This window comes from Felis catus, chromosome X (genome assembly GCF_018350175.1).
Source record: "Felis catus isolate Fca126 chromosome X, F.catus_Fca126_mat1.0, whole genome shotgun sequence".
Lineage (NCBI taxonomy): Eukaryota > Metazoa > Chordata > Mammalia > Carnivora > Felidae > Felis > Felis catus.
In genome coordinates this window covers 81,172,805-81,194,106 of record NC_058386.1, presented here as the reverse complement: position 1 = coordinate 81,194,106, position 21,302 = coordinate 81,172,805, and positions in this window count along the sequence as shown.

Below are 21,302 nucleotides of genomic sequence, written 5' to 3'. Positions count from 1 at the left end.
ATGCTTTTCTATACATTATATACAAATATCTTATTGAAATATACAAATTGTATCATATTTAACATACTGTTTTGCAACTTTTTTTCCCATTTAACATTGTATCTCAGAAAGCTCTAAGTTCTAGTACATTTATATCTGTTTTATTATTTTTAATTGCTACATACCATTCCACAGCTTGGCTACACTATTGTGTATCTAATTTCATTCCCCCACACTAATTAATGAACATAAAATTGTTCTCGGTCTGGGGCTAATAAAAACAAGGCTACAATGATCAATCTGGTGCATACACCTTTGCCCACAGGTGGAAGAATTTCTTCAGGATATTCTCATATAAATAGAATTGCTAAGTTAAGTTATACATTCAGTGCTGCCCAATGAAGGATATGAGATTTTATATATTTAATGGGTATGCCACCAAACTGCTCTCCAAAGACACCAGGTAATTTATACCCTTGCCAAGCACATGACAGGACCCTTTCCCCCATGCTCTCATGCACACTGTAAATTAGCAATTAGTACCAATATAAGAGGCAAAAAAAAGGTATGAGGTTGTCCTTTTAATTCACATTTTCCTAAATATCTATAAGCTTGAGCATCATTGCATATGCTTATTGGTCATTTGCATTTCTTCTCCAAAATATCCTTTGAGTATTTTTTCATTTAGTATTTTTCTCACTGATTTGTAGTTCCTTGTGCATACCTATACATTAGTTGTTTTTCTGTTATATAAGTTGGACATATATTCTACCAATCTGTCGCTGACATCTTAATTTTATGGTATTTTTTTATATCAGAATTTTTATATTTTGATGTAGTCAAATATATTAAATTTTTCCTTTGGCTTCTGGGGTATGTAATCCATGTATATTTGAATACATACACACATACACAAATACATATATGCATATATATCATATACATGTGTTTATATCTACATGTATGATATGTATGTGTCCATATATATTAAAATGTATGGCCAAATCCCAGTACCATTCATATAATAGTCCATTACTCCTCAACCAATTTAAAATGACTAGTGGTAAATTCTCATTTCTACTCAGATATGTTTCATGAATTGACTTTTCTGTTCCACTGAGATATATATATATATAATATACATATTTAATATATGTGTATATACATATACATATATAATATCACACACACACACACACACACACACACACACACATATATATATAACTGCCTCAATAGCACATTTTGAATTGGTATAGCTTTGCAGCAAGTTTAGGTGTCTGGGAGGACAAAGCATTCATTGCTCTGCAATGAACTGTGTTTGGATCCAAAACTGTGTTTGGATATGCTTGGACATTTCAAGTTCCAAGTTTCATTTTTTTAAAAACCCTGTTGGGCTTCTATTACAATTGCATTGGATTTGCAGATTAACTTGGGGCATAATTAAAAGCATAATAATAAATTATTTTCATCCAGGGCCATGTAGTATTCTTTAAATTTATTTATAGCTTTTGTGCCCTTTAGTAAAATTGTATAGTTTTCTTCATGTAGATTGTACATATCTCTTCTTTGCTGTATTCTCACATATTTCATAGTTTTTGTTAACATTATGAATGGTAGTTTTATGCACATGATATTCTTTTTTGCTTTTTAGGAAAATATTTTCAGTTTTTATAAAAATTATGCATGCTAACTATAAGCGATGCAATGCAGTAAAGTACAAAGAAGAAAGGTAAACTATCACTCAGATTCCAACACTGTGAAATAACCATCAAACTTTCAAAGAACAATCAAATGTCCTGGAACGTGATATGTTCTTTAGATCTGAACATTTCATCCTTAAGGAATATATTATTAATATCTGTGTACATATATCTCCTTATTTCCTTTAATTTATTCTGTCTTTCTCATCTCTAGTCATGTGATAATCTCAAGCTCTTCATTTGTCCGCAATTCAATTTTTAGCCATGTCTTTCCATTTCAGCTGTTTATAATTTATTACTTCTATGATAATGTTATTTGGGCCTAACTTGTTCCTTAGTTTGCAATCTTCCTTTTTATCTAATTCTGCAGTCTTATCATCTCATCTTTGAGCTCTTGGGTTTTTTTTTTTTATTAAACCTATATTCTTCGTAAGTTCTCCATAGGTTTTTTTTTAAATTTTTTTTCTTAATGTTTTTATTTATTTTTGAGACAGAGAGAGACAGAGCATGAGCAGGGGAGGGGCAGAGAGAGAGGGAGACACAGAATCCGAAGCAGGCTCCAGGCTCTGAGCCATCAGCACAGAGCCTGATGTGGGCTCAAACTCACAGACTGTGAGATCATGACCTGAGCCGAAGTCGGACACTCAACCGACTGAGCCACCCAGGCGCCCCTTTCCATAGTTTAAAATAGACATTTCCTTCTGTACTTTGAGGTATGTCTTTTCACATTTACATTCTTTGCCTTTCATATGCCATATTTTATATAGCTCCTGAGGGGCAAGGTTAAGGACCTGGCTGCACACCCCCACTGGGCTTAGCTCTGCACTCTTCTCTTTCTTTACTTGCCTGTGACTTTTTGAAGATTGTGTAATTGGGATGTGCCCCTTTCTTTGCCGATGACTCCGACTTCACCCCTGCTGTTTTTTCATTCTTTTTGGTTTGCATTTTTTCAAGTTTTGGGACAGATTCCGTAAGGCAGTGTCTTTATTCTAACACTGAAGCTTCTTCTAATCTAATGTTCTAGTTGGTCATTACTGATGCAAGATGAGGCTACAGTTTTTGTATGTTGCTCTTATATCAGGCCACCCTAGTGAATATTATTAGTTCCAAAAGTTTGTCAGTTGATTCTCTCTGATTTTTTAAAAAGACAATTAAATTGTCTGTAAATGACAATTTGGTATTTTTCCTTTCTAATATTTTGTACTGCTCTTTTCTTCTTTTTAGTTTATGGACAGAACAAGAACTTCAGAAAAGTGTTCAAAAATAGTGTTGAATTCTGAACTTCAGAATAGTCAGAGTCTAGCTACTGACTATAATAGGAATGCTTAGTCTTTTATCATTAAATACAATGTTTCTGTACATCTCTGGCACAAACCTTTTGCAAATTAAAGAAACCTCCTCTATTCCTAGAATGCTAAAAGTTGTTATCAAGAATGGAGATTTAATTTCAACAGATGATCTTCTGTACCTATTGGGATAATCATATTTTAATATTTTAATATAATTTTACTATTTAATAATATTTTACATGTTTTTTTACATATTATTTTACCACAGTGGTTTGCAACAAAACTGTTCAAATAATAAATTGCACTTGAATTCTTACAATAAATCTCACATGGTAGCAACTGTTTTTAAAATACTGTTAATATTTGATTTTATATTTTTTGTACATGTTTGTTGATGAGATCAGTTTACAATTTTGTTTTTGTGCACCATCCTTTTCCAGTTTGGGTACTAAGATTATACTAGCCTTGTAAAATGAACTGGAAAGTTGTCTATGTTCTGGAAATAATTTATATAACAAGAAAATTTTCTACTCCTTGAAAGTTGGAAAAACTTTGCTAGAAAACATTCTGAGGATGATAATTGTATTTTTTTCTTTTTGTATGTTTTTAAAGTAGTAGATCTTAAATTACTTTTTGACATATATTTATTTATATTTATATGTATATTTATATACATACAATAAAATACTACTCAGCAATAACAAGCAATAAGATCATGATAAATGCAACAACATGGATAAATCTCAAAAGCGGTATGCTGAATGAAAGAAGTCAGACACAAAGGAATACTGTAGGATTCTATTTAAATGAAACCCAAGAACAAACAAAAACTATCTGTGATGATAAAAACCAGTAAGTGGTTATCTGGGGAATAGAGGGAAATAACTGGAAAAATATATAAGGGACCTTTCTGGAATGATGGAAATGTTCTATATCTTATTTTGTGTGGTGTTTACATGGTTATATGCAATTGTTAAAGCTCTTCAAACTAAACATTTAAGATATGTGTGATATATTGCATGTAAATTATTATCTCAATACATCCCAATTTTATCCCCAGAAAGAGTTGCTTCATTAGTTTGGGTAAACTAAACTTTTTTCTGTGAATTTCATACACACGTATGTACCTATAGAAATATTGTTAGGGGACATCATATTGTACATATGTTTCACAAATTGATAGTTTTCACTCATCAACATATCTTGGAGCTCTTTCCATGTCAGTAAATGTGGATCTTTTTAACTCTTATATTGTATTGCATAGTGTGGTTATAGTTTGGTTTATTTAGCCATTGTTTTACTAATAGACATTTAGGTTTTCTTTAATTTTTTAATTTTGTTTTCATAACAAACAAGTTACAAAAATTATATTTGAAAATTTTGCCAATCAGAAAACTGAGAAGTGTTATACCATTGTTGTAGATTACATTTTGCTATTAAGTAGTGATATTGCACATCTATTCACATGTTTGTTAGTCATTTGTAGCTCCACAAATTGCTTGCTCACATCTTTTTCATATTTTTTTGTTGCATTATTTTTATCTTTTTTCAGAAGACCTGCACTTAGTGCAGATAGCACTTGTTTCTATGTTTTGTATGTTGGAAATGTTTTTTTCTAGTATACAGCTTATTTTGATATTATTAGTATATAGCTTCTTTTGATATTATGTTGTCTTCCACATACTGAAATTTCTCAATTTTGATGTAATCAAATTCATGTTTTAATTTATAGATTTTTTCTTCCCCAGCTGAAACCCATAAAAATACTCTCACATATTTTTATGATACTATTATAAGTTTTAAAAATCAACTTAGAATGTAATAAGAGACATGAGATAGTCTCTGATGTCATTTTTTCCAAATAGATATCCATCTTCCCAAAAGCATGTATTGAAGAGTTTACCCTTTCTCCCACTAATTTTTTTATTGAAGTATAGTTTAAACACAGTGCTACATTAGTTCCACATGTACAACATAGTGATCCATCAAGTAAATATGTTATGCTATGCTCAACACAAGTGTAGCTACCAACTGTCACTATACAATGGTATTACAATATCAATGACTATGTTCTATGTTCCCTATGCTCTACCTTTCATCCCCGTGACTTATTTATTCCATAACTGGAAGCCTATATATTCTGCACCTTTCAACCACCCCCTCCAATCTGGCAACCGTCATTTTATTCTATTTATGGATGGTTTCTGCTTTGTGTTTGTTTATTCATTCTTTTAAAATTTTTATTTATTTATTTTGACAGAAAGAGAGAGAAAGAGAGAGAGAGAGACAGAGAAAGAATGTGCCAGTGGGGGAGGGACAAAGAGACTGGAGAGAGAGAATCCCAAACAGTCTCCGTGCTGTCAGCACGGAGAGGCCCAAGAAGGCTCAATCTCATGAGCCATGCATGAGATCATGACCCGAACCGAAATCAAGATCCAGATACCTAACCGACTGAGCCAACCAGATGCCCCTCATTTGTTTTTTTTCGATTCCACATATAAGTGAAATCATATGGTATTTGTCATCTCCCACTGATTTGAAGTACAAACTTTACCATATATTTAATTCCAATATATATTTGGATCTATATGAAAATGTATAGGTTAGTATTATTTAATTAATTTAAAAATTTAGCACTATGTACTCAAACCAATTCTTTTCTTCAGTTTGTTTATTTAGAGCAAAACCAAGGGAGGGGGGAGAAAGGGAGAGAGAGAATCCCAAGTTTCTGTGTGGGCAGAGCCCCAAGCGGGTTGATCCCATGAACTGCCTGTGAGATCATGACCTTAACCGAAATGAAGAGTGAGACACTTCAACTGAGCTACCAAGATGCTCCACTAATACTTTTTTGTTTTGTTTTGTTTTGTTTGTTTAATTTTATTTTTTTTAAATTTACATCCAAATTAGTTAGCATATAGTGCAACAATGATTTCAGGAGTAGATTCCTTAATACCCCTTACCCATTTAGCTCATCCCCCCTCACACAACCCCTCCAGTAACCCTCAGTTTGTTCTCCATGTTTATGATTAGAGTACAGGGTTCTACATTTGTTGATTATGTTAATATTATTAATTTTGCTATTCAAATATGTATTCTTACTGGGGTTTTTGTCTTTATTATAATTTCATCAATACGGAGAGAGACCTGCTAAAAATCTCCCATTATTTTTACCATGAAATATTATTCCACAATATGAACAAACTGTAACTGCATGCAACCAAATGGATAAATCTCACAAATGCAATATTTAATGAAAGAAGGCAGATACAAAATAGCACAGAGTGGATGATTCTATTTAGATAAAGTTCAAAAACAGGCAAAAGTAATATATGTTTCTAGAAGTCTGAATAATGGTTATTCTTGCTAGGGGGAGAGAGTTTTGTTACTGGATGGGGACACCACTAGAGCTTCTAGGGTGCTGATAATGTTATCTTTCTTGATCTGGGTTCTGGCCACACAAATATGTCCATTTTGTGAAAATTTATCAAGGTGTACATTTATGGTTTCTGCACTTTCTGTTATATTTTCATAGGCTTACTCTAAAAGCGAATTCAATCTCACTAATGATCAAAAATCTTCAACATCAAATGACAGTGAAATATTGTATTTTCTTACCAGAAATATAATTCTTAATATTTGTGTAGAAGTAGAGAAATGGATAGTGGCTTTGTATTGAAGGCAGATCTTTTTTTAGGCACCATGTAGTTATTTTTTTAATCCAGTCTGACAAGTTTTGTCTTTTAATTGGAATGTTTAGGCTGTTCATCCATGATGTAATTATTGGAATATTTGGGCTTAAATCTTCCATTTTACTAACTTGTTTTCTATTTGCTCTGCCTATGCTGTATTGCTTTTTCTCTTTTCTCTTTCCCTCTTTTGGATTGCTTGACTTTTTTAGAAGTCCATTTTCCTCTGTCTGGTATAGAGCACTCCTAAATAAGTTTTAGATCCCTTGGCTGTATTCCTCAGTCCCCTCTGTGATTCCAAAGCCTGTGCTTTTTCCTCCATACATCACTGCCTTGGAAACCAAATGATGTTGGTTCTATACTTTGCCCTTTAGCACAAGGAAAGGATTTTTATCTCCCTTTCTCATCTCAAGAGAAGTTGATCAACTAGTACCCATATGTACGTGTCATCTCATGATATATGTGCACCATTCCAATCAGCTGTAACACAGCCAAATCCTGATCCCTATAAGTTCATCATCCAAAAAGGGAAGCAATGTGATAAAATTGCAAAAATATGCGTATCAAAGACAAGGTAAGAACCCAGTCTGGATGTAACCTAGATATGTTTTTATCCTATCTTCATTTATAGGCACAATTTGATATTCTTGACTCTACCACTAGATGTCAGCAAATTCTAGAAAAGGATGGGCTGTTTGTGTTGTGGGATTGTGGGTGTTTATCCCTCTTCTCTTTTTGTCTTATTGTACGTTCCAAATGTTTACAAAGAACATGTATCACTTAAATTCTAGGAAAAATAAAATTACTATCACCCATAGCAGACACTTAATAGTGGTGAGCACCATACCTATTCTTGTTATAGAGCAAAATAATATAGTTCATTATCACTACTAAGCTATCACTGGATACCTTCTGTAACCCCAATATCTTTTCCAAACACAAGGCTGGTTCTCACCTTCTTTGGGACTCAAGTTTCTACACCTTTAATATGTGGATAACAGTCTTCCTTCAAAGGGTTGATCTGAGTATGTAATGCCACCATCTGTGTGCAAGGGCCAAGCTCTGTGCAAATTACTCCCCACCCAATTAAAGAGGCACACACAGAAAACACAGGAGTCCCTTGAGGAAACAGCCCATGGTTCAGGCTGCTCAGACCACATAACATTTGGTAGACAAGGCTGGATATGTAGTCTGGATCTACCAGGTAAGGAATATCAGCAGGGGAAAGGAGTTTGCAATTCTCTTCGTGGATTGCTTCTAAGGGTGTTTCTGTGGGAATTATAGAGTCAGTTTCAAAGGAACTGTTCTGGGACCGCCTGGGTGGTTCAGTTGATTAAGCACCCGACTTTGGCTCAGGTCATGATCTCACGGTTCGTGGGTTTGAGCCCCACATCAGGCTCTGTGCTGACAGCTTGGAGCGTGGAGCCTGCTTTGGGTGCTGTGTCTCCGTCTCTCTCTCTCTCTGCTCCTCCCCCAGTCATCGTCTGTCTCTCTGTGTCTCTGAAAAGTGAATAAATGTTTAAAAAAATTTTTTAAGTCCAGGTTCCGGCAAGATGGCGGATTAGGAGGACGCTGGGCTCACCGCACGTCCTGCTGATCACTTAGATTCCACCTACACCTGCCTAAATAACCCAGAAAACCGCCAGAGGATTAGCAGAACGGAGTCGCCTGAGCGAAACGCAGACGAGAGGCCCACGGAAGAGGGTAGGAAGGGCGGCCAGGCGGTGCGCGCTCCACGGACTGGCGGGAGGGAGCCAGGCGAAGGGGCAGCTCGCTGGCCAAGCAGAGCCCCCGAGTCTGGCTTGCAAAAGCGGAGGGGCCTGACGGACTGTGTTCCAACAACAAGCACGACTTAGCGTCTGGGAGGACATAAGTTAGCAGCTCTGCTTGGAAAGCAGGAAGGCTGGAGGACAAAGGAAGGGAGAGCTGCTGAGCCCCCGGATGACAGAGCTCAGTTTGGTGGGGAACAAAGGCGCTCGCCAGCGCCATCTCCCCCGCCCATCCCCCAGCCAAAATCCCAAAGAGAACCAGTTCCTGCCAGGGAACTTGCTCGTTCCGCGCAAACACCCAACTCTGTGCTTCTGCAGAGCCAAACCTCCGGCAGCGGATCTGACTCCCTCCCGCTGCCACAGGGCCCCTCCTGAAGTGAATCACCTAAGGAGAAGCGATCTAAGCCTGTCTCTCCTGCCCCTGTGCACCTTGCCTACCCACCCCAGCTAATACGCCAGATCCCCAGCACACAAGCCTGGCAGTGTGCAAGTAGCCCAGACGGGCCACACCACCCCACAGTGAATCCCGCCCCTAGAAGAGGGGAAGAGAAGGCACACACCAGTCGGACTGTGGCCCCAGCGGTGGGCTGGGGGCAGACATCAGGTCAGACTGCGGCCCCGCCCACCAACTCCAGTTATACACCACAGCACAGGGGAAGTGCCCTGCAGGTCCTCACCACGCCAGGGACTATCCAAAATGACCAAGCGGAAGAATTCCCCTCAGAAGAATCTCCAGGAAATAACAACAGCTAACGAGCTGATCAAAAAGGATTTAAATAATATAACAGAAAGTGAATTTAGAATAATAGCCATAAAATTAATCGCTGGGCTTGAAAACAGTATAGAGGACAGCAGAGAATCTCTTGCTACAGAGATCAAGGGACTAAGGAACAGTCACGAGGAGCTGAAAAATGCTTTAACATAACATAATGGAAATGCATAACAAAATGGAAACCACCACAGCTCGGATTGAAGAGGCAGAGGAGAGAATAGGTGAACTAGAAGATAAAGTTATGGAAAAAGAGGAAGCTGAGAAAAAGAGAGATAAAAAAATCCAGGAGTATGAGGGGAAAATTAGAGAACTAAGTGATACACTAAAAAGAAATAATATACGCATAATTGGTATCCCAGAGGAGGAAGAGAGAGGGAAAGGTGCTGAAGGGGTACTTGAAGAAATTATAGCTGAGAGCTTCGCTGAACTGGGGAAGGAAAAAGGCATTGAAATCCAAGAGGCACAGAGAACTCCCTTCAGACATAACTTGAATCAATCTTCTGCACGACATACCATAGTGAAACTGGCAAAATACAAGGATAAAGAGAAAATTCTGAAAGCAGCAAGGGGTAAACGTGCCCTCACATATAAAGGGAGACCTATAAGACTCGTGACTGATCTCTTTTGAAACTTGGCAGGCCAGAAAGAATTGGCACGAGATTTTCAGGGTGCTAGACAGAAAAAATATGCAGCCGAAAATCCTTTATCCAGCAAGTCTGTCATTTAGAATAGAAGGAGAGATAAAGGTCTTCCCAAACAAACAAAAACTGAAGGAATTTGTCACCACTAAACCAGCCCTACAAGAGATCCTAAGGGGGATCCTGTGAGACAAAGTACCAGAGACATCACTACAAGCATAAAACATACAGACATCACAATGACTCTAAACCCGTATCTTTCTATAATAACACTGAATGTAAATGGATTAAATGCGCCAACCAAAAGACATAGGGTATCAGAATGGATAAAAAAAACAAGACCCATCTATTTGCTGTCTACAAGAGACTCATTTTAGACCTGAGGACACCTTTAGATTGAGAGTGAGGGGATGGAGAACTATTTATCATGCTACTGGAAGCCAAAAGAAAGCTGGAGTAGCCATACTTATATCACACAAACTAGACTTTAAATGAAAGGCTGTAACAAGAGATGAAGAAGGACATTATATAATAGTTACAGGGTCTATCCATCAGGAAGAGCTAACAATTATAAATGTCTATGCGCCGAATACCGGAGCCCCCAAATATATAAAACAATTACTCATAAACATAAGCAACATTATTGATAAGAATGTGGTAATTGCAGGGGACTTTAACACCCCACTTACAGAAATGGATAGATCATCTAGACACATGGTCAGTAAAGAAACAAGGGCCCTGAATGAGACATTGGATCAGATGGACTTGACAGATATATTTAGAACTCTACATCCCAAAGCAACAAAATATACTTTCTTCTCGAGTGCACATGGAACATTCTCCAAGATAGATCATATACTGGGTCATAAAACAACCCTTCATAAGTTTACAAGAATTGAAATTATACCATGCATACTTTCAGACCACAATGCTATGAAGCTTGAAATCAACCACAGAAAAAAGTCTGGAAAACCTCCAAAAGCATGGAGGTTAAAGAACACCCTACTAACGAATGAGTGGGTCAACCAGGCAATTAGAGAAGAAATTAAAAAATATATGGAAACAAACGAAAATGAAAATACAACAATCCAAACGCTTTGGGACGCAGCGAAGGCAGTCCTGAGAGGAAAATACATTGCAATCCAGGCCTATCTCAAGAAACAAGAAAAATCCCAAATACAAAATCTAACAGCACACCTAAAGGAACTAGAAGCAGAACAGCAAAGGCAGCCTAAACCCAGCAGAAGAAGAGAAATAATAAAGATCAGAGCAGAAATAAACAATATAGAATCTAAAAAAAACTGTCGAGCAGATCAACGAAACCAAGAGTTGGTTTTTTGAAAAAATAAACAAAATTGACAAACCTCTAGCCAGGCTTCTCAAAAAGAAAAGGGAAATGACCCAAATAGATAAAATCATGAATGAAAATGGAATTATTACAACCAATCCCTCAGAGATACAACAATTATCAGGGAATACTATGAAAAATTATATGCCAACAAATTGGACAACCTGGAAGAAATGGACAAATTCCTGAACACCCACACTCTTCAAAAACTCAACCAGGAGGAAATAGAAAGCTTGAACAGACCCATAACCAGCGAAGAAATTGAATCGGTTATCAAAAATCTCCCAACAAATAAGAGTCCAGGACCAGATGGCTTCCCAGGGGAGTTCTACCAGACGTTTAAAGCAGAGATAATACCTATCCTTCTCAAGCTATTCCAAGAAATAGAAAGGGAAGGAAAACTTCCAGTCTCATTCTATGAAGGCAGTATTACTTTGATTCCTAAACCAGACAGAGATTCAGTAAAAAAAAGAGAACTACAGGCCAATATCCCTGATGAATATGGATGCAAAAATTCTCAATAAGATACTAGCAAATCGAATTCAACGGCATATAAAAAGAATTATTCACCATGATCAAGTGGGATCCATTCCTGGGCTGCAGGGCTGGTTCAACATTCGCAAATCAATCAACGTGATACATCACATTAACAAAAAAAAAGAGAAGAACCATATGATCCTGTCAATCGATGCAGAAAAGGCCTTTGACAAAATCCAGCACCCTTTCTTAATAAAAACCCTTGAGAAAGTCGGGATAGAAGGAACATACTTAAAGATCATAAAAGCCATTTATGAAAAGCCCACAGCTAACATCATCCTCAACAGGGAAAAACTGAGAGCTTTTTCCCTGAGATCAGGAACACGACAAGGATGCCCACTCTCACCGCTGCTGTTTAACATAGTGCTGGAAGTTCTAGCATCAGCAATCAGACAACAAAAGGAAATCAAAGGCATCAAAATTGGCAAAGATGAAGTCAAGCTTTCGCTTTTTGCAGATGACATGATATTATACATGGAAAATCCGATAGACTCCACCAAAAGTCTGCTAGAACTGATACAGGAATTCAGCAAAGTTGCAGGATACAAAATCAATGTACAGAAATCAGTTGCATTCTTATACACTAACAATGAAGCAACAGAGAGACAAATAAAGAAACTGATCCCATTCACAATTGCACCAAGAAGCATAAAATTCCTAGGAATAAATCTAACCAAAGATGTAAAGGATCTGTATGCTGAAAACTATAGAAAGCTTATGAAGGTAATTGAAGAAGAGTTAAAGAAATGGAAAGACATTCCCTGCTCATGGATTGGAAAAATAAATATTGTCAAAATGTCAATACTACCCAAAGCTATCTACACATTCAATGCAATCCCAATCAAAATTGCACCAGCATTCTTCTCGAAACTAGAAGAAGCAATCCTAAAATTCATATGGAACCACAAAAGGCCCCGAATAGCCAAAGGAATTTTGAAGAAGAAGACCAAAGCAGGAGGCATCACAATTCCAGACTTTAGCCTCTACTACAAAGCTGTCATCATCAAGACAGCATGGTATTGGCACAAAAACAGACACATAGACCAATGGAATAGAATAGAAACCCCAGAACTAGACCCACAAACGTATGGCCAACTCATCTTTGACAAAGCAAGAAAGAACTTCCAATGGAAAAAAGACAGCCTCTTTAACAAATGGTGCTGGGAGAACTGGGCAGCAACATGCAGAAGGTTGAAACTAGACCACTTTCTCACACCATTCACAAAAATAAACTCAAAATGGATAAAGGACCTAAATGTGAGACAGGAAACCATCAAAACCTTAGAGGAGAAAGCAGGAAAAGACATCTCTGACCTCAGCCGTAGCAATCTCTTACTCGACACATCCCCAAAGGCAAGGGAATTAAAAGCAAAAGTGAATTACTGGGACTTTATGAAGATAAAAAGCTTCTGCACAGCAAAGGAAACAACCAGCAAAACTAAAAGGCAACCAACGGAATGGGAAAAGATATTCGCAAATGACATATCGGACAAAGGGCTAGTATCCAAAATCTATAAAGAGCTCACCAAACTCCATACCCGAAAAACAACCCAGTGAAGAAATGGGCAGAAAACATGAATAGACACTTCTCTAAAGAAGACATGCGGATGGCCAACAGGCACATGAAAAGATGTTCAGCGTCGCTCCTTATCAGGGAAATACAAATCAAAACCACACTCAGGTATCACCTCATGCCAGTCAGAGTGGCCAAAATGAACAAATCAGGAGACTATAGATGCTGGAGAGGATGTGGAGACACGGGAACCCTCTTGCACTGTTGGTGGGAATGCAAATTGGTGCAGCCGCTCTGGAAAGCAGTGTGGAGGTTCCTCAGAAAATTAAAAATAGACCTACCCTATGACCCAGCAATAGCCCTGCTAGGAATTTATCCAAGGGATACAGGAGTGCTGTTGCATAGGGCCACTTGTACCCCAATGTTCATAGCAGCACTCTCAACAATAGCCAAATTATGGAAAGAGCCTAAATGTCCATCAACTGATGAATGGATAAAGAAATTGTGGTTAATATACACAATGGAATACTACGTGGCAATGAGAAAAAACGAAATATGGCCTTTTGTAGCAACGTAGATGGAACTGGAGAGTGTGATGCTAAGTGAAATAAGCCATACAGAGAAAGACAGATACCATATGGTTTCACTCTTATGTGGATCCTGAGAAACTTAACAGGAACCCATATGGGAGGGGAAGGAAAAAAAAAAGAGGTTAGAGTGGGAGAGAGCCAAAGCATAAGAGACTGTTAAAAACTGAGAACAAACTGAGGGTTGATGGGGGGTGGGAGGGAGGGGAGGGTGGGTGATGGGTATTGAGGAGGGCACCTTTTGGGATGAGCACTGGTGTTGTATGGAAACCAATTTGTCAATAAATTTCATATATATAAATAAATAAATAAATAAATAAATAAATAAATAAATAAATAAAATTTTTTTAAAAGAAACTGTTCTTGGCATCTGTGCATAATGACCTGGAAAGAGGCAGGTACAAGATTTGGGAAGCCATCACAGGGGGTTGGTATTTGGAGCTTAAGCCACCTGCTTTTTTCCCAGAGGGCCCTCTCTAGAATGTGGAAAGGTTAGCAAACCTTGATGAAGAGAGAGAGAGAGAGAGAGAGAGAGAGAGAGAGAGAGAGAGAGAGAGAAGGGGGAGGGAAAGGAAAGAGAGGAGAGAGAAATATCAAAGAATAAAGAATATATGAAAGTGAATGGATAGCCTTTTTAAGTCTTTGTATATGAAAAAACATTTTCTTTTTTTTTAATATATGAAATTTATTGTCAAATTGGTTTCCATACAACACCCAGTGCTCATCCCAAAATGTGCCCTCCTCAATACCCATCACCCACCCTCCCCTCCCTCCCACCCCCCATCAACCCTCAGTTTGTTCTCAGTTTTAAGAGTCTCTTATGCTTTGGCTCTCTCCCACTCTAACCTCCTTTTTTTTTTCCTTCCCCTCCCCCATGGGTTTCTGTTAAGTTTCTCAGGATCCACCTAAGAGTGAAACCATATGGTATCTGTCTTTCTCTGTATGGCTTATTTCACTTAGCATCACACTCTCCAGTTCCATCCACGTTGCTACAAAGGGCCATATTTCATTCTTTCTCATTGCCACGTAGTACTCCATTGTGTATATAAACCACAATTTCTTGATCCATTCATGAGTTGATGGACATTTAGGCTCTTTCCATGATTTGGCTATTGTTGAACATGCTGCTATAAACATTGGGGTACAAGTGCCCTTTTGCATCAGCACTCCTGTATCCCTTGGGTAAATTCCTAGCAGTGCTATTGCTGGGTCATAGGGTAGGTTTATTTTTAATTTTCTGAGGAACCTCCACACTGCTTTCCAGAGCGGCTGCACCAATTTGCATTCCCACCAACAGTGCAAGAGGGTTCCCATTTCTCCACATCCTCTCCAGCATCTATAGTCTCCTGATTTGTTCATTTTGGCCACTCTGACTGGCCTGAGGTGATACCTGAGTGTGGTTTTGATTTGTATTTCCCTGATAAGGAGCGACTTTGAATGTCTTTTCATGTGCCTGTTGGCCATCCGGATGTCTTCTTTAGAGAAGTGTCTATTCATGTTTTCTGCCCATTTCTTCACTGGGTTATTTGTTTTTCGGGTGTGGAGTTTGGTGAGCTCTTCATAGATTGAAAAAACATTTTCAAGCACAATCTGTACCATCCTATATATACTATTTAATATTTAATAAAAAGGCTTTAAAAATAACATTTTGTTTCTTTAAAAATGCCTTTTTATAACAGAGTAATACTCCTGTCTGTGTGTGTGTGTGTGTGTGTGTACACTACATCTTGGAGGGATGGGTGAAATAGATGAAGGTGATTAAGGGTACAAATCTGTAGTTATAAAATAAATAAGTCATGGGGATGAAAGTACAGCTCAGGGAATATAGTCAATAATATTGTAATAAAGCTGTATGTTGACAAATAGTAACTACATTTATCATGGTGAGCATGCATAATATATAGAATTGTGGAATCACTAGGTTGTATATTTAAAACTAATATAGCATTGTATGTCAATTATTCTTCAATAAAAAAATTAATGTCGCTTCATTTAAAAATAGAAAAAAGGGGCGCCTGGGTGGCGCAGTCGGTTAAGCGTCCGACTTCAGCCAGGTCACGATCTCGCGGTCCTTGAGTTCGAGCCCCGCGTCGGGCTCTGGGCTGATGGCTCAGAGCCTGGAGCCTGTTTCCGAAACTGTGTCTCCCTCTCTCTCTGCCACTCCCCCGTTCATGCTCTGTCTCTCTCTGTCCCAAAAATAAATAAATGTTGGGAAAAAAAAAAAAATATTTAAAAATAGAAAAAAATGGAGACGGATGCCCCCTGGTGATCAGAATCAGAATTGCAGTACTAAAAGATTCAGGACAAGAGGCTTTTCAAGGGAAGGAAGAAATAAAGGGAGGGACTTGCATGTGGCCTTGTCCAGGTCTTCCTAGAATTTACCATCCACTGGTAGCAATCTCTCTGAATATAGGACCTTCTGTGGTCTCTAATCTCTAAAATTGGACATTTGTCTCCTCCCTGAGTTGAAGAGAAAGCTGCATATATGAGTGTATTATTACTTGGAGTGAAGAAGTTTGAAACATAGAAACACATTCACAGATACAGTGTCAAATCAGTTAGTTTAATCTGTTCTTTTCTCAACAAACCAGTATATTGTGAACACATTCCCAAAACATATGTGTACATAAATTTTGTCAGTTGGGCTACATATTTTTACTCTTTATAATTTTTATATTAATAAATTTTCCTGACTACAAATTTTAAGCATGACAAAAATATGTATGTGTAAATTAAATTATCTTGAACATCTCTTTTGCCTAACCCTCAGTCCCTGACCCAAAGATATGCACTGAAAATAAACAGGTGAATGTTCTCCAGGTGTGTTTCTCTGTATATAGTTTATTAATGTAGTTACATATAAGCAAAAATTCATAAAATATCCTGAAGTACACCTGTTCTTCAAAATTGTAATCATGTTATACATATTCTTCTGCAATTTTCCTATTTCACTTAATATGAAAATCTCTGATTTTCACTAATATTTCATTAACTAGTGTTTATTGTGCACAATATTGCCCTTTAGGTGAATATTCTGTCCATATCATCAACCTACCTATCTGCCTAATATACCACATATGTGAACTCCATAGAGTGTGCAAATATTATTTCTGTTTTTTATATAATTTTTACATTTTTCCTGCCATACACAGTGTTTTAAATTTTGAATATTATTAATTAAAATTATACAGTTTTGTAAATCTAAAATTATTACAAAATAAAGTTTATGTTAAAAATAAATAATAAGGGGTGCCTGGGTGGCTCAGCCAGTTGAGCATCAGACTCTTGGTTTCAGCTCAGGTCATGATCTCATGGTTTGTGGGTATGAACCCCACATCGGGCTCTGTGCTGATGGTGTGGAGCCTGCTTGGGATTCAGTCTCTTTCCCCCTCTCTGTGCTCCTCTTCCACTCGTGCTTTCTCTCTCTGTCAAAATAAATAAATAAACTTAAAAAAATAAATCATCACATCCATTAGGATGGATATTGTTTTTTAAAAAATAGAAAATAACAAGTGTTGGTGAGGATGTGGAAAGCAGGGACTCAAACAGATATTTCTGCACCAATGTTCATAACAGTATTATTCACACTGACAAGACTATCTCCTGGACCAAACTTTAGTCATGCATCTCTGAACCCCTTTCCCAACCTTTGGACTTCCATGTTCATTTTTGCATAGCCTAATTTTAGCAAAAAATCTTGCTAAGTCAATTCAGCACAAATCCCTACAATCAATGCATCACCCCAAGCCTGCCTTCAGCAAGGATTCTAGTTGTGTCAGTTTAAACAGAATCCCTACCATAATCCTGAGGTTTCCTCTTCTATTTTCCACCCTGATCTCTACCCTGCTCCTTGGCTATAAATCTCCAAGGAAGATTTATAACCGCATTCACAGTTGAGCCCCATTCTATACTGAGGTCTCTTTCTATCATCACAATCATTCCTGAATAAAATCTGTTGTTACCACTTTAACTACTATACAGCTGTTTTTCTTTAACAACAGTAGCCAAAAGATAGAAATGATCCAAATGCCCATTGATGGATACATGTATAAACAAAATATGGCACATTGGTACAACGAAACATAAAATTCTGATACATGCTACAATATGGATGAACCTTGAAAACATTATCCCAAGTGAAAGAAGCCAGAGACAAAAAGATAAATACCATATAATTCCACATATGAGGTACCTCAAATAGTGAAATTCATAGAGATAGCAAGCTTAATGGTGGTTTCCAGGGGCTGAGAGGAGGGAAGAATAGGAAATTGCTATATAGAGGATATGGAGCAAGATGAAACAAGTTCTGGAGATGGATGGTGGTGATGGCTCTACAGCAAAATAGATGTATTTAATGCCACTGAACCATATACAGAAAAAAAAAAAGATTCAAATGGTAAATTTATGTAATGTCTATTTTATAAATACATACATATATAAGTACATATTACAGTCCATTTAACAGAAACTGAACAATTCTCTGCCAAGCATCAAATGCTAGCCCCCAGGGAGATTAGAGCACTCAGAACCTGGAGGATTCAGGACACAAAGGGAAAGGCCTTAGAGTAATTCCAGCTTTAACTACTTATCTCTGCTAACTCAGCCCACACTCAGTGATAGGGATTGCACATTACTCACATGCATGAATACTAGGAGGCATGGCTCACTGGGTCCATTTTAGGGACTGCCTACTACAAATTTTCCCAATCTCTTTATATTGATCACTGGGAATGTTTTCACATATCGTGAAAATTAGCCCCAGGTAATTTGCAAATATTTACTCTAACCATTTCAGACAAGCGTGGCTTGTTTCTTTGCCAGACAGCATTTTAAGTTTATTTATTGTTTTATTTTTGAGAGAGAGAGAGAGAGAGCAAGCAGGGAAGGAACAGAGAGAGAGAGGGAGAGAGAATCCAGCACCCAGCCTGATGCAGGGCTCAATCTCACAAACCTTGAGATCATGACCTGAGCTGAAATCAACAGTCAGCTGCTCAACCAACTGAGCCACCCAGGTGCCCCTTTGACATACAGCATTTTAAAGTTTTGGGGCGCCTGGGTGGCTCAGTAGGTTGTGCATCCGACTTTGGCTCAGGTCATGATCTCGCAGTTTGTGAGTTCGAGCCCCGCATCAGGCTCTGTGCTGATAGCTGGGAGCCTGGAGCCTGCTTCAGATTCTGTGTCTCCCTCTCTGTATGCCCGCCCCCCGCTTGTGCTCTGTCTCTCTCTGTCTCTCAAAAATGAATAAATGTAAAAAAATTAAAGTTTTCAGTAATATTGTAATTTAAAAGCAATACAACTCCCTATTAAGAAAATAAAAAAGCAATACCCAGGCCAGCATCAATTGCCCAAGGAGATTAGAGCATTCAAAGCCCTGGCAGATTCAAGACACAGTAGGAAAATTTTAGCATAATTCCAGGTTTCACTACTAACCAAGAATTTACAAGGGCAGTTCCCTGATTTACTTCAACTCCCCTAATTTCCTGTAGCCTGATCTGAATTGGTGATTTCATAACAAGTAGCTTGAATAGCTGTTAAGATCAAAAGAGATCTTGGAAGCCTGGTGCTTAGTCCTTCACACACAGGGCTTTCCAGAGTGGGAGACATGATGACATCACAATGTCACATGAGCTACTTTGTAGACCAGTGATTGGTCCCCTCACACTTTAAAGGCATTACATACTATCACCCACTGCCTGAGTGTATGGCCCAAATAATGAGCCTGGCTAATTGATGCTTTTGTTTATTTTTCTATTAGCCACATCAGTGGTTCTCAAACGGTCGTCCTTGGACCAGCAGCATCAGCAGTACCTGGGAACTTGTTAGAAATGCATATCCTTGGGCCTTTCCCAGTTTCAGTCAAGTAATTAGTATTTAATGTCCTACAGGTGATAAAAAGCAATGTTTGAAATCCTCTGTTCTGGTCCAGAAATGACTGACAGACTCTTATTATATGTTATCACCTCTCTGATCCTCAGTCTCCTCAGTTAATGTGAAAAATACCCCCCACTTCACCACAGTGGTGAGAGGAATAAATGGGAAATCCGTTGCAAATGGTATCTGTTGATACTTCCGTGTTGTAAGATGAATTACCTCCTGGAGCTGGGAAAAGAATAAAAAATCCTTATACCATTTACTTTTATGTTAAGGTTTTTTTTTTTGAGAGAGAGAGAGAGACAGTGAGCATGCATGCACACACAAGCTGGGAACAGGCAGAGGAAGAGGGAGAGAGGGAGAGATAATCTACATGCCCAGTGCAGAGCCCAACGTGGGGCTCGATCTTATGACTCTGGAATCATGATCTGAGCTGAAATCAAGAGCCAGATACTTAACCGACTGAGCCACCCAGGTACCCATCCACTTCCTTTTTTTAACGTGTCAAAACTACCCTAAAAAATAAATTATTTTAAAAATGTGCTTTCTTGTCCTTACTTTTTCTTCTAGCTGACTATAATAGAAAATATAGTGAGAAAACTATTTTATAATGTCTGGCACACAATAGCACTTCAACAAATACTAGTCTTGGCCTATTTTAGTTTTTCTCTTACGTAAAAGAGATGACTTTGAAATAAACTACATGGAACATAGCTATCATAGCATCTGAAAATGTAAGCAAGAAGTAAAAGATGCACACATTTGCATAATGTGAAAAAATATTCAACCTTACTCATAATAAAAGGAATATAAGTTAAAACTAAAATGAGATACACTTTCTCACTTACCAGCCTGGCAAAGATTCAAAGGTTTGATCACATAGTCCTTTGGTGAGGTTATGAACAGGAATTCTTATGTTTTGACCATGAGAATGTAAAATAGTACCACCCAGTGGAAGGAAAATGGTCAAATCTAGCAAAATTACATGAGTATTCCCACTTTGAGGAGTCTATCCCAAGAGTACATTGGTAAAATTTAAGACATACACAGTTTTATATGAAATAGCAGAAGATAAAAAAAAAACAGTGATCAATAATGGACTAGTTGGATCACCTGCTATATATTCACATGTTGGGGTATTATGCAGCTGTAAAAAGAATGAGGAATATGTACTCTATACACTACTTTGAAGTGATCTACTGAGGTATTGTCAAGGTGGAGAGATGTGTAAATAGTATGTTACCATTTATCTGAAAAGGGAGAGAGGGAGGGATGAGTACATAGATGACAGAGGTAGAAGATAATATATTTAGATAGATGATAGATAGATAAATAGATGACTGACAGATGATAGATACATGGAAAGACAGATAGATAGATCCTTTATATCAAATCAAGATAATAGGCAGACTCCCAATCCACTTCCATCTGGAATTCAAGCTGTGAGAGTGGCAATAGCCAGGTGGCCCAGCTTGGCAAAGATCCACAGGCATCTAGACACCCATCTTCCCCAATGAGGCCACCACCCAGATTTTTACGAAGAAGGTCAGTTCAGCTGAAGAGACAGTAAAGAAAGAGCCCAAGAGGAGATCCACAGGTTGTTGCCAAGC